This window comes from Hevea brasiliensis, chromosome 7, assembly GCF_030052815.1.
Source record: "Hevea brasiliensis isolate MT/VB/25A 57/8 chromosome 7, ASM3005281v1, whole genome shotgun sequence".
In the NCBI taxonomy this organism is placed as follows: domain Eukaryota; kingdom Viridiplantae; phylum Streptophyta; class Magnoliopsida; order Malpighiales; family Euphorbiaceae; genus Hevea; species Hevea brasiliensis.
This window is the reverse complement of record NC_079499.1, coordinates 103,307,592-103,321,460: the sequence shown is the minus strand read 5'-3', so window position 1 is coordinate 103,321,460 and position 13,869 is coordinate 103,307,592. Positions and strand designations below refer to the sequence as shown.

General features: G+C 37.0%; 1 non-coding gene across 1 annotated transcript; it reads left to right on the top strand.

The window, feature by feature from the left end:
* Positions 1 to 10,910: 10,910 nt before the first annotated feature.
* LOC131181780 (small nucleolar RNA R71) lies at positions 10,911 to 11,018 on the top strand. The gene has a single exon (XR_009150258.1). It is a non-coding gene; the product is annotated as a small nucleolar RNA R71 (small nucleolar RNA).
* Positions 11,019 to 13,869: the final 2,851 nt, after the last annotated feature.

The following is a 13,869-nucleotide window of genomic DNA, read 5'->3' as shown; positions in this document are numbered from 1 at the left end:
CGTGAAGGTGCATAAGGGAGGCGAGAATGTGCATAAGCTATCTTTGTCTCCTTATGCACATTTCTACTGGTTCTGAACGATGATCTTTCTCCTTATGCAGATCTGCATAGCTTATGCGGCAAGTTATGCACAATTTGGTCAATGCATATTTCAGCTTGAAAACTTGTTTTTGACATCTTTGGCTGTAGAAGACACTCCTCAATGGCAAAATTCTCTTCAGTCCTTCAAAAACACCATTTTTCCTACAAAATAAAGTAAAAATTACAAATTAATCCAAAATCGACAATTATGAAAAACTAACTAATTTACTAATGAAATTAGCTAAAGATAACTAATAATAGAATAAAATGGCTATAAAATTAGACCTAAATGACTATGCAAAATGTATGCATCAAATACACCCAAACTCAAGCTTTTGCTTGTCCTCAAGCAAACTTTAAAATGTGGTGCAAAGTTTTTAGGGGTGCCTTATCCAAAGAGTTATGAAAATTACCAATTGAAGTAACTTAACACACCTTCAGCCATACCAGCAATCCATATACCCATCCTTCAAAATGCAAAGAATTTAATGCTTATCCAAGTTTTCACCGCTTAGCCATCAAGTCAATTATCATTCAAAATCTCCAAACCAACCAATCAAAAGAGAGGGTCATGCTCAAAAGGAATTCTAGAACAATCAATAGTCAAAGTGTCTCTATATGGAATGATGGAATTGAATGAATGAATGAATAGTTCTCCAATCCCATAGGCAAATTCCCCACTCCTATCTCCACTAATGTAGCAAGTACTTTCAAGAGATCAAAGGTCTTTTTATGGATGTAATGGGGCCATGGGATTCAAAAAGAGGCTAAGAAGAAAAATGGGTAAAAAGTATTCAAAGCATGAGAATATGTTGCAATTTTGAAACATAAGGTACACTTTATTATATCTTTTTCTCTTTACTTTATATATATATATATAGGAGAGAGAAATACATAATGAGGATTGTCAAGTGCTAGCATATTTTTATAAGACACATAAAATGGAGGGACATTTTGATACTTTAGACTTGTATTTTGCATTTTCTTTTGATGATTGTCCCTAAAGATGCCACCCCCAAACTCATTTCTTTTAATACTTTGAGTGGATTTCTTTCATTTTGAATGACAATGGTGAAAAGCATATACTAGCACTTTTACAAGGTAACAAGTATTTCTTCTCCCTTTTATTGTATTTTTTTTATTTTATTTTTTTTATGTACCTAATATTATGAATAATTATTCTCATGAAAAGGGTTGGAGTGTTTGGTTCATTGGCTAGGTAGTAAAAAGGATTTCAAGAAAAATTAGGGATAAAAAGGTTCAAAGGGGTTTGCAAGGGTAAATTTTAATTGGGAAAAAGGGCCAAAGGTTTGAAATGAGAAGGTTTTAAATCAAAGAATGCCTAATCATCTCTCTCTTCAAGTACAAGCTGGTATTTCGCCTTGAAAGGTTTAGAAAATTTGTTCTAGGATTGGTGAGACATCATTTGACTATCTTATATCCAATAACTCCCTCTAAACACTTCCTTCTCCAAATGACTAGTTGGGTGGCTTTTTGGCTAAGAAGATATAGGCAAGGGATAGACACTTCAAAACCTTGCACCTTTTAGGAAACTTTCAATCCACAAACCCAACTAAAGGGTGAGTCAAATCATTCTCATAGGCACATTTTCAATACTCAAGGGATTTGGCAAAAGATTTTAATGCATGATGCATGACTCCTAAAATGAGTAATGCATTAACTAAATGGAGGGAGTCTATTTGTATTCAATGTGTACAATTTCTAAGTGATGTATAATGTGTGTGTAAATGTGTTATGTATATGTATGTGTGGAAATATATGTAAAATATTTACAATATATGTAAATGAAATGGGATGAGATGTTCCTATACTCAAAATGTGAAAAATAAAGCTAAAAATCAAAATGTGCACCCCCAAACTCAAAATTGGACATTGTCCTCAATGTCTCAAGCAGCAGATAACCAAAACTCAAAGCAAATAATATTGATCAGGAATTGTAAAAATTAAGAGCAAAAAGAAAGAGTTACCTGGTATGAGAATTCAAGATAAAGGGATGCATAAGAAGCTGCACAGGTTGTGCAGAGTTAAGAGCTGTCCAGAACATGTGCATAGGTAAGGTGCATAAGCCATGCGGTGCTGCATAAGAGGCAATATATGTTGCATAGGCTATGCAGGACAGTTGCATAAGGGGAATACAACACATGCGATTCTGAAGTAGCGAAAAGAGTTGCACAGGCTATGCAAAAGTTCTGCATGAGGAAATTCATAGCTGTGCAGTGTATACAAAAGCTGCTGCATGGGAATTGGCAAGGGGAAATGTACAACCAGCAGTAAAAGTATTGAAATATATACAGAGTATGGGCAAATATGTACAAAAGGGCAATAAGTGCAATAAAAATCAAAGAAGACTAATGTAATAGCTATCCAATAAAACTTCAAGAAAAACATAATTTAAAACAAACTAATTCAGAACTAACAAACATAATCCAAAACAAACTATAAATGTTTGAACATATTTACAAAGGAAAAGTCCTACAAGTTGGAACAAAAGTAAAACAAACACTAATCTAGTTCTATTGTCTTGCCCTTGTCCAAGGATGTTGCTAAGGGGCTGGTGGCTGCTGCCAGCTATCGAAATGATGGTGCTGGAGGAGGTGATGGGGGTGGGGGTGGCATGCCCAAAAAGATCATGAGTTGCTTCACCATCTCCTTCAGTTCTTTCTGTTTGTCCCTGGTTTCCATGACAAGGTCAAATAGTTGATCATGACGATCCTTGAGTGTATCAAGACCAGTGTCAAGCTTCCTATCCACAAAGAATATATCATCACTAAGCCTTTCAAGATAGGTGAATAAGGCTTTAGTGTTGAATGCGAGAGTCTTGTGGATGAGGAAGGTTCATTGTAGGAGGTATGGGTGAGCGGTATTTGGAATGTCTGAGCGGTGAGGGTGGGGTAGGTGTAGTAGTGTCTTGTGGGACGGATGGGAAAGCTTGGGTTTACGGTTGTGCAAGGGCTCGATTTACTGCTGCAGGGCGGGCAGTATCAAAATATGACAAATTGAACCCTGTTTTGGTTAAGTGTGCAGTGTCAAAATATGAAGTGTCCTCAAGTGCTGGTATTGAGTGCTCTGCAGGAATAAAACCAAAATGCTTGGCTATAACAGTGATAAGCCCACCCAAAACAATGTCACCTATGGATTTGGTGGCAATATGCAGCACATGCTCACAAAAGAAATAACCGGGAGAAACCTTAACTTTGTGAAATGCACACCATAACATAAAGAGTTCAGATTTTCCTACAGCACCAGAACTAGTCCCTCTGCCCAATATGGTGCTAGCCATCAGCCTATGAATAAACCTAAGTGCAGGGTCAAGTATTTGGGATGTTTTTGATCTTCCAGCAGAGAAAGTTTGAGGTTGGTTTGTTATGATTCTCCAAAATTGGGCAGCATTCCAAATGCCCTTGTTGGCTACCTCTACTCCAGTATGTGGTACTCCAAATAACCCATCAATAGCAAAACCAAAAATGCTATGAAATTGGTCCAATGACAGCTCTCTATTTTGTCCCAAGCATCTAAATTTCATAATTGGTTTATGGTTTACATCATGCAAGTTGAGGGTAGCAGAGAATGAAGAAATAAACTCCAAAACTAGAATTGGATAAACTATCTCTTGCTTATGCACAAATTCTGTCCAACCCATACCATCAAGATATGCAACTACATTGTCAAATAAACCAAGAGATTGTAAAGCATCAGCAGATATATACCAAGTGGGTTGTACCTTCCTATCCTTAAGTCGCTTAAAAGCTGCTTTTTGAATCGTATCAGGGAGAGGCCAGGGTAGCTTTGATACAAATGAGGTTGCCGAAATTGTTTTTTTGCTGGAAGAGGGTGTAGAGGCTGGAGCTTTTGGCTTTTTGGGAGGTGGTTCCGACAATGGGGTGGGTGGGTCTTTGCGTTTGGACAGAGGAGGGGCAGAGGACATGGGTCGCACAGATTTTGACCGGATTTTGCGTTTGTATGTGGTTGGGGGAGGTGGTGGGGTTGTCGCTTGTGGAGGAGAATTGGGATTAGGGGGTATCGATGACAATGGAGAGACTTCGAGAGGAGAAGGTGGACGGGAATGGGGAGGGGACTCCATTGCCGATGGAGAAGATGGAAGAGATAAGGGGGAAATGAAAATGTAGGGGGAAATTTAGGGTTTACGTGATGAAAGTGCTAGTGGAGAAAACGGGATAGAGACGGTGAGAATGCCGGAAGGAATGGAGGTTGAAGGACGGTCGTGGGGTGAAGAGGCGGGAAGTGGAGGTGGGGATTTTTGTTTGCCGAAAATGAATTTGAATCGGGTTTGTAAGAGACTGCATAAGGGGAAAATGATTTATGCATAACCTGTGCACTCTTTTATACATGTTTCAGAATGATTTAAACTTCAGAGAAATGGCTTATGCATAAGTGCATAAGTCATGCACTGTCCTTATGCATGTTTCGGCAGGTATTGAAATCTTGGGTTGGTGGTCATGCAGTTGTGCATAAGTCATGCACCTTCCTTATGCAAGTTTAGGTGACCCTTGAAATTTTGAGGAGCGAGTGCATAAGTTATGCACTCCCCTTATGCATCTCTCGGCAGAAGTGGTTTTTCAGAAAATCGGGTCATGCAGAAGTGCATAGGTTATGCACTCTGCTCATGCACTGTTCGGTAATTTTTTTTTTGAATTTTGGTTGGTGGTCATGCAGATGTGCATAAGCTATGCACTTTGCTTATGCACTCTTCGGTGGGTTTTGAAATTCAGAATCTTTGGTTATGCAGAAGTGCATAAGCTATGCACATTGCTTATGCAGGTCTCGGCAACTTTTGGAATTTTCTGATTTCTGGTCATGCAGAAGTGCATAGGCTATGCACCTTCCTTATGCACCCCTCGGCAAGTTTGGTTTTTTTGGGTTTCTGGTCATGCAGAAGTGCATAAGCTATGCACTCTGCTTATGCTTCTTGGAGTTTTGATTTTTTTTTTGGTTATGCAGAAGTGCATAAGCTATGCACATTGCTTATGCACTCTTCGGCAGAGAGAGAAAATGAAGGATTTGAAGTTATGCAAATGTGCATAGGTCATGCACTCTGCTTATGCAAGTTTCCAAAGATGTGAAATTTGACAAAATTAGGCTATGCAGAGTTGCATAAGCTATGCACTCTCCTTATGCACTTGCAATAAAGGTGAAAAATGGCAAGAATTGTGGTTATGCAGGATTGCATAAGCTATGCAGTTGCTTATGCACAATTCAACAAGATTAAATTTGCAATGGAACATGAATTGCAAGTGCGAAAAATACCCTAGAATGAAGAAATATAATTCCATGAAGCATAAACCATGAGAATTTTCACCAAAACACATCAATATATACAAAGTTCATCAAAAATGCATCACACGAGCATGTAAAAATGGATCCTGCATAAAAGACCTTTGAGAACTATGCCATTTTGACTCAAATTCTGCAAATCAACATTTAGCACATAAAACTCCATAAAATCTGCATAAAGTTGCATCTAACCACAAATGAGAAATGAACTCTCCAAGTTTTGCCAAGAAGATGCAATATTGTCCACCTTGAATTCCACAACCCAAGTAATCTCAAAACTACAAAAATGACCAACTTACCACCATATTAGCATTAAAAACACATATACTTAAAAGTCACACACCCAACCTCACCAAAAACACAAGCCATCTGCTGCAAACACCCTCTTTCTTTGCAGAATTTTTCTTCCTCTCTGCGAGAAAGTTGCGGCTCCTGCGAGTTAAAAAAATCGTTCTTGGGAAAATTTGAAGGACAAAATTTTCAAGTTAAGAATCACTTCCCCATCAGTTTACCAGCCTTTCTTCATTGAATTACATCTACAAGGGACAAGATTTAACAATGTCAAAAATTGAATTTGGGGAGATTTAAGATAAAACAAAATCAATGAAAATGAAAGTAAATTAGCAAAAGCAAAATAAAAGGACTTGGGATGCCTCCCAAGAGGGCTAATTATAGTCCTTAGTTTGGACTCTTCATGAATTTCTTTGAAAAGAGGTGAGGGATTGGAGAGCTTATAACAGCTTGCTCCCTTTATTGGGTCTCCAGTTATGTAATGTTTCAATCTATGCCCATTGACCTTAAAATTCCCAGATTTTTCACTCCAAATTTCAATTGCTCCATAAGGGAAAACCTTAGAAATTCTATATGGACCAGTCCACCTTGACTTGAGTTTTCCAGGGAACAATTTCAATCTTGAGTTGAACAACAAAACTAAATCACCTTCTTTGAATTCTTTTTTTCTTAGATGCTTATCATGCCAAACTTTAGTTCTTTCTTTGTAAATACGGGCACTTTCATAAGCATCCATCCTCAATTCCTCAAGCTCATTAAGTTGTAACAACCTTTTTTCACCAGCTTGCTTAAGATCAAAATTCAAGGTCTGAATGGCCCAATATGCTCTATGTTCTAGCTCCACAGGTAAATGACAAGACTTACCATACACCAACCTAAAGGGAGTAGTTCCTATAGGGGTTTTGTAGGCGATCCTATATGACCATAAAGCATCATCTAGTTTGATAGACCAATCTTTCCGAGAATTATTAACTGTTTTCTCCAAAAAATGCTTGAGGTATCTGTTAGAAATTTCAAATTGTCATGAAGTTTGAGGATGGTATGGGGTAGCTATCTTGTGCACTACACCATACTTCCTCATTAAGCTCTCAAATTGCTTATTACAAAAATGGGAACCCCCATCACTAATTATAGCCCTAGGAGCTCCAAATCTGCTCAAGACAAATTTCTTCAAAAATTTCACTACCACTCTAGCATCATTAGTTGGAGTTGCAATAGCTTCCACCCACTTTGACACATAGTCAACCCCAACTAAGATGTATCTATTACCATATGAAGGAGGGAATGGCCCCATAAAATCTATTCCCCAAATATCAAATAATTCCACTTCAAGAATATTATTTAGGGGCATTTGATCTCTTTTTGACAAATTTCCACTCCTTTGACATTTATCACAATTCAACACAAATTTCCTCACATCCTTAAAAAGATTTGGCCAAAAGAAATCAGCTTGCAAAATTTTACTAGCTGTCTTAGAGATTCCAAAATGACCTCCATAATCAGAAGCATGGCAATGATGCATAATACTCTGTACCTCCTCTTCAGGAATACATCTTCTAATCAGACCATCACAACATCTCCTAAAGAGTAAAGGGTCATCCCATCTATAAAACTTCACCTCATGCAAAAACTTTTTCTTTTGTTGCCATGTCATTCCTAGAGGCAAAACTCCACAAGATAGATAATTCACAAAGTCTGCATACCAAGGTAGTTTAGCAACAAGAGAGAAAAGTTGTTCATCCAAGAAAAACTCATCAATAGGGATTTCATCCAATTCTTCACCATCCAATTTTAACCTACTAAGATTATCAGCAACTACATTTTCAGCTCCTTTCTTATCTCTAATCTCCAAATCAAACTCTTGTAGCATCAGAATCCACCTAATGAGCCTAGGTTTGGCCTCCTTTTTACGGAGCAAATACCTGATGGCTGCATGATCTGAAAATATAACCACCTTTGAGTCAATAATGTAAGGTCTGAACTTTTCCAATGCAAAGACAATTGCCAAAAATTCCTTTTCAGTTGTTGCATAATTTGTTTGAGCCTCATCCAGTGTTCTACTAGCATAATAAATAGCATAAGCCTTTTTGTCCTTTCTTTGACCAAGAACAGCCCCAATTGCATAATTGCTAGCATCACACATACTTTCAAAAGGTAGGCTCCAATCAGGTGGTTGCATGATTGGTGCAGTGATAAGAGCTTGCTTGAACCTGCAAAAGGCATCCAAACACTCTTGGTCAAATACAAATGGTGTGTCATTACTTAACAAATTAGACAAAGGTTTAGCTATTTTAGAAAAATCCTTGATAAAGCGTCTGTAGAACCCGGCGTGTCCTAGGAAACTTCGAATTCCCTTGACATTGGTAGGAGGAGCCATCTTCTCTATCACTTCAACTTTGGCTTTATCAACCTCTATTCCTCTGTTAGACACCAAATGTCCAAGCACTATCCCTTCCTGAACCATGAAATGACACTTTTCCCAGTTTAACACAAGGTCAGTATCTGCACATCGCTGCAAAATTTTAGAAAGGTTAGCCAAGCATATATCAAATGAAGATCCATAAACAGAGAAATCGTCCATAAAAACCTCCATTATGTCTTCAATGAAATCTGAGAAGATTGCCATCATGCACCTTTGAAAAGTGGCTGGTGCATTACATAACCCAAATGGCATCCTTCTATAAGCAAAGGTTCCATATGGACAAGTAAAAGTGGTTTTTTCTTGATCATTTGGATGGATAGGGATTTGAAAAAAACCTGAATATCCATCTGAATAGCAAAAGTAAGAATGCCTAGCTAGTCTTTCCAACATCTGATCAATGAAGGGAAGTGGAAAATGATCTTTTCTAGTGGCAACATTTAATTTTACGTAATCTATGCACATTCGCCAACTAGTCAACATTACGGTGGGAATTAATTCATTATTTTCATTTTTGACAATGTCATTCCACCCTTTTGGGACAACATGTCTGGCTCACCCAAGTACTATACGAGATAGGGTAAATGATCCCTGCATCAAGCAACTTCAAAATTTCCTTTTTAACAACTTCTTTCATATTTGGGTTCAACCTCCTCTGATGTTCAATAGATGGCTTACAATTTTCTTCCAAAATGATTCTATGCATACAAAAGTGTGGGCTTATTCCCTTAATGTCATCTATGGTGTATCCTAAGACTTTCTTAAATTGTCTCAACACTCTTAACAACTTATCAGCCTCTAATGTACTCAAATTTGCATTTACAATTACTGGATAAGTGTTATTGGTGCCAAGAAATTCATACCTGAGCTGAGAAGGAAGTTGCTTAAGTTCTACCTTAGGTGCATCTTCTTCCTTGAATGATGGTTGCTTAGATTCGACTTTTTCCTTTTGTGTGAGTTGAAAAACTGGAGCAGAAATGAATGGTGGACTTCCCTCTAAGTGTTGAGCATATGCAGCTACATGAGGGTTGTCATAGTCTATGCCTCCTCCATGAACCAAACAATTTTCAAGTGGATCTTCTGGATATTTCTTTCTGAAGTGTTCTTCAACCAGCTCATCAATGATATCAACTCTCAAGCAAGTATCAGCTTCAGAATGATGCTTTTTCATAGTGTTATTAATATTGAAAACCAATTGCTCTTCACCAACCCTAAGAGTTAATTTCTCTCCCTTAACATCAATCAATGCTCCTGCTGTAGCTAGAAAGGGTCTTCCCAAGATAATTGGAATATTAAAATCTTCCTCCATGTCCAAGATGACAAAGTCAACAGGTATGTAGAACTTCCCAACCTTCAGAGGCACATTCTCCAAAATCCCTTCAGGATACTTGATTGATCTGTCAGCTAACTGAAGAGAAATGTGGGTTGGCTTTAGATCTCCCATGTTGAGCTTCTCATAGATGGAAAGGGGCATAAGGCTAACACTAGCCCCTAAATCACATAAGGCTTTTGTAGAACAAGACTCTCCAATGTGGCATGGAATTGAAAAACTCCCTGGATCCTTGAGCTTTGGAGGAAGTTTCCTTTGGAGGATAGCACTACATTCTTCTGTCAAAGCTACAGTTTCATCATCTTCAAGTTTCCTCTTGTTTGAGAGAATTTCTTTCAAGAATTTTGCATAAGAGGGCATTTGTGAAAGAGCATCAACAAAAGGCACATTTATGTAAAGTTTCTTCAAAACCTCTAAGAACTTCCCAAATTGCCTATCAAGCTTGGCTTTGTGAAATCTTTGTGGAAAGGGAAGCTGTGGCTTGTAGGGTTCAGGAGGTATATATTTCTCTTCCTTCTCTTCAATTTTCTCTTTACAATTTTCTGCACTCTCTTGTTTTTCACTCTCATCAGTATTTTTCTCATTTTCTCTCTTCTCACTGTTTTCACTCTTCTCATCATTTATAACTTTTCCACTTCTTAAAGTAATAGCTTGACACTGCTCTCTTGGATTTTCTGGTTGACTTGGAAGCTTTCCAAAAGACTTAGCACTTGAGGAGGATGCTTGTTGTGCAATCTGGTTTTCCAGCATTCTGTTGTGTGTTTGCATCTACTCCAGCCTTGCTTTCACCTCTCTCATCTCCTCATCATGCTTATTTTGGTTAGCAAGTATCTGTTGCAATAAAGCTTCAGTGGTGGAATTTCGTTCTTGCTGTTTTGGTGGAGGGTTCATATTTTTCTGCTGAAAATTAGGCAGTGGTTGCCTATTTTGCTGATATGGAACTTGACTCTGCTGTTGTGGTTGAAAATTCTGATTTTGAACTTGATTTTGCTGATTTCCCCATGAAAAGTTGGGATGATTCCTCCAATTTGGATTGTAAGTTTGAGAATAAGAATTCCCCATTTGTTTGTTTCCATAATTACCAACATATGCTGCTTGTTCTCCATAGTCTACTCCACAGCTGGTAGTTTCCTCTGCATAAGCCACTTGTTGTGAACTTCTAGCTGATGATGATGAACTAACCAACATACTCAAATCTTCCATCTTCTTAGCAAGGACATTTGTAAGTGCATCAAATTTTGCATTAATCATGTTAAATGGATCAAGATCATACATTCCAGCAGCTTGCCTTTTCTGAGTTGGAGCTGGTCCTCTTGGACTACTCCAAAGATGAGTATTCTTTGCAATTTTCTCCAATAGCTCATAAGCTTCATCTTCATGCTTTATAATAAATTCTCCTCCTGTTTGAGCATCAATAATTCCTCTGATTGCAGGAGTGACATTTGTGTAGAAATTCTAATTTATCATCCATTTTGGAATGGCATGATGTGGGCATAATCTCTCTAATTCCTTCCATCTCATCCATGACTCATAGAGAGTTTCATCTTCTCTTGGTCTGAAAGCTGTCATTTGATTCCTCAACTCTTGAGTTTTTCTAGGTGGAAAATATTGTGCAAGAAATGCATCAGTGAGTTGCTCCCAATTTGTAATGGAGTTGTGAGGTAAAGAATCAAGCCAATCCAATGCTCTATCTTTCAAAGAGAATGGGAATAGCTTCAATCTTGCTGCATCATTAGACACTCCAGGTTGTTTTTGCATGTTGCAAATCATAGCAAACTTCTTCAGGTGTGTGTGTGGATTTTCAGAAGGATGTCCTCCAAATTGAGAATTTTGAATCATTTGAAGAACTCCAAAATCCATCTTGTAACTATTTGCATCAATCCTTGGTCTTGCTATGCTCTCTCTCAAATCATCAAAACGTGGAAAAGCATGATCCATCATACTTCCCCTAGGCACGTTTGCATTAACAACTTCTTCTCCGTGGGCTTCATTTTCATTGTTTTGACCATTTCTAGCATTACCAACACCAATTCTAATTCTTTCATTAGCCATGTCTGCTTCAATTTCAATCTCTCTCAAAGCATCCTTCCTTTTTCTGGTCTCTTTCTTGTTGGCTTTACAAAATTTCTCAATTTCAGGATTGAACAGTAAGGTTGTGTCACTTGAGCTTCTAGCTCTTCTCATAAAAGATTAAAAGTACCTGAAAAAGAACAAACAAACACAAAAATGAAAAGATAACAAAAATAAAACTATAATCAACTAAAATAATCAAGAATTCAATCTTAAACAAACAACTCCCCGGCAACGGCGCCAAAAACTTGATGCGTCCCAACCGCAAGTGCACGGGTCGTACAAGTAGTATAGAAAAATATCGATCCCACGAGGAGTTGTGTTAATGATTGAATTTTCGATATAAAAGTTGACTAAATCGAAGTATTTATGAAATTAAAATAATGAATTAATGGGTAATGGAGTATGCAATCTAAATGTGCAAAATTAATATTCTATTCAACAATGTATTAATTAAACTAAAATTGCATCAAATTGAAATAAGCAAGTTCAAATATGGCAATATTCAAAATGGCAAATGATTAAATTCGATTAGAAATTAACAATGGTAAAAAGGTGATTCCGGAGTTCGGGATTTCATATTTGAGCTATTTTGGGATTTTAAATCGATTATCCAATTTTATGAAACTTATGGGTTTTAAGGAGATTAATTCTTAAATCCTTTGAATTCCCTTTCGAGTGAGATAAAGAGTGCCTTAATCAAACTAATCCTACTTTCGTGGAGTTAGAATTAATTAAGACCCATTAAGTTCTTTAATTAATCTGTGAATCCTCTTAATCCTTAGCCTATTTCTAGGTCTAAGTTAATTAAGTCAAATTTCTTGATTATCTATCACAAGGTTTTCTCCTTTCGGTGCTTCAACCATGGATTAAGAACATCACTTAATGGGATCCTACACTAAGCATGTCATTAAGCATACAAGAAATGAATAAAACTCATTAAGACCACAAAATATGGATTACCCAATCAAAATCCACAAAATATCTCAAATATTACAACCCTTACTCCAGAATCAAAAGTAAACTACTCACTATCCATAATGCTTACAAGATATGATGAGTTTAAATGGAAATAAAGCTTTAATCTAAGCTAAGAAGTAATAAATTAAACACTAGAAATGTAGAAAAATGTAATGGAAGATAGAATTATGCAATTCTTGGTTGAGAATGGTGTGGATGGTGAAAGTGAATACTGAAATTATTCCTCTCTTATCCTCTTCTTCTTTGCTCCTTGTCCCCCTCTAAAATGGGAAAATGGGACTATTTATAGCATTTTTTCGACATGGAGCCCTAAAATAGTATGTTCTAGGAGGAATTGATTGAGGAATCTTACTGACTCATTAATGAACTCTTTATGGGAATGCATAAGTGGATCGCATAAGTTATGCGATCCCTTATCTGATTTTACTGGTTACGAGTCACTTATGCGAAATCGCATGACTTGGTGCATAGGTTATGCATAATTCCGTGAAGGTGCATAAGAGAGGCGAGAATGTGCATAAGCTATCTTTGTCTCCTTATGCACATTTAATTTGGTTCTGAAACGATGATCTTTCTCCTTATGCAGATCTGCATAGCTTATGCGGCAAGTTATGCACAATTTGGTCAATGCATATTTCAGCTTGAAAACTTGTTTTTGACATCTTTGGCTGTAGAAGACACTCCTCAATGGCAAAATTCTCTTCAGTCCTTCAAAAACACCATTTTTCCTACAAAACAAAGTAAAAATTACAAATTAATCCAAAATCGACAATTATGAAAAACTAACTAATTTACTAATGAAATTAGCTAAAGATAACTAATAATAGAATAAAATGGCTATAAAATTAGACCTAAATGACTATGCAAAATGTATGCATCAGCTGCCCCGAAATTCTGAATTCTGAATCATTTGAATAAGACCAGTCTTTAACTCAAATTGATTAGCTCCAGTAACAGGTCTATTATCTCTCACATCTGCACATCTAAGAAAAGCATAATCTAACATGGACCTTCTCTGAGGATCATTTTGATTAACAACTTCATTCTACCTATTTTGATCATTTTCTCCAGTGTTTCCATCATTAGTTCTATTTGGATTCTCCATGTTTTCAATTTTCTCCTCTTGCTCAAGCCTTTGCTATTCTTCATTTTGTACTTCCTTATTTCTCTTAGATTCCTTTTTGTTGGCTCGACAGAATTTTTCAATTTCAGGGTTGAGCAATAATTGAGTATCACTTTTGCTTTTTGACCATCTCATAAACAATCAAAGTACTTGAAAAACACAAGGAACAGCGACGAAAATAAAAGAAAATAAAAATTCTAATAAGCTTAAAATAGTTAAAATCCAACTTAAAACCAAATAATTTCCCAGTAAGGGTGCCAAA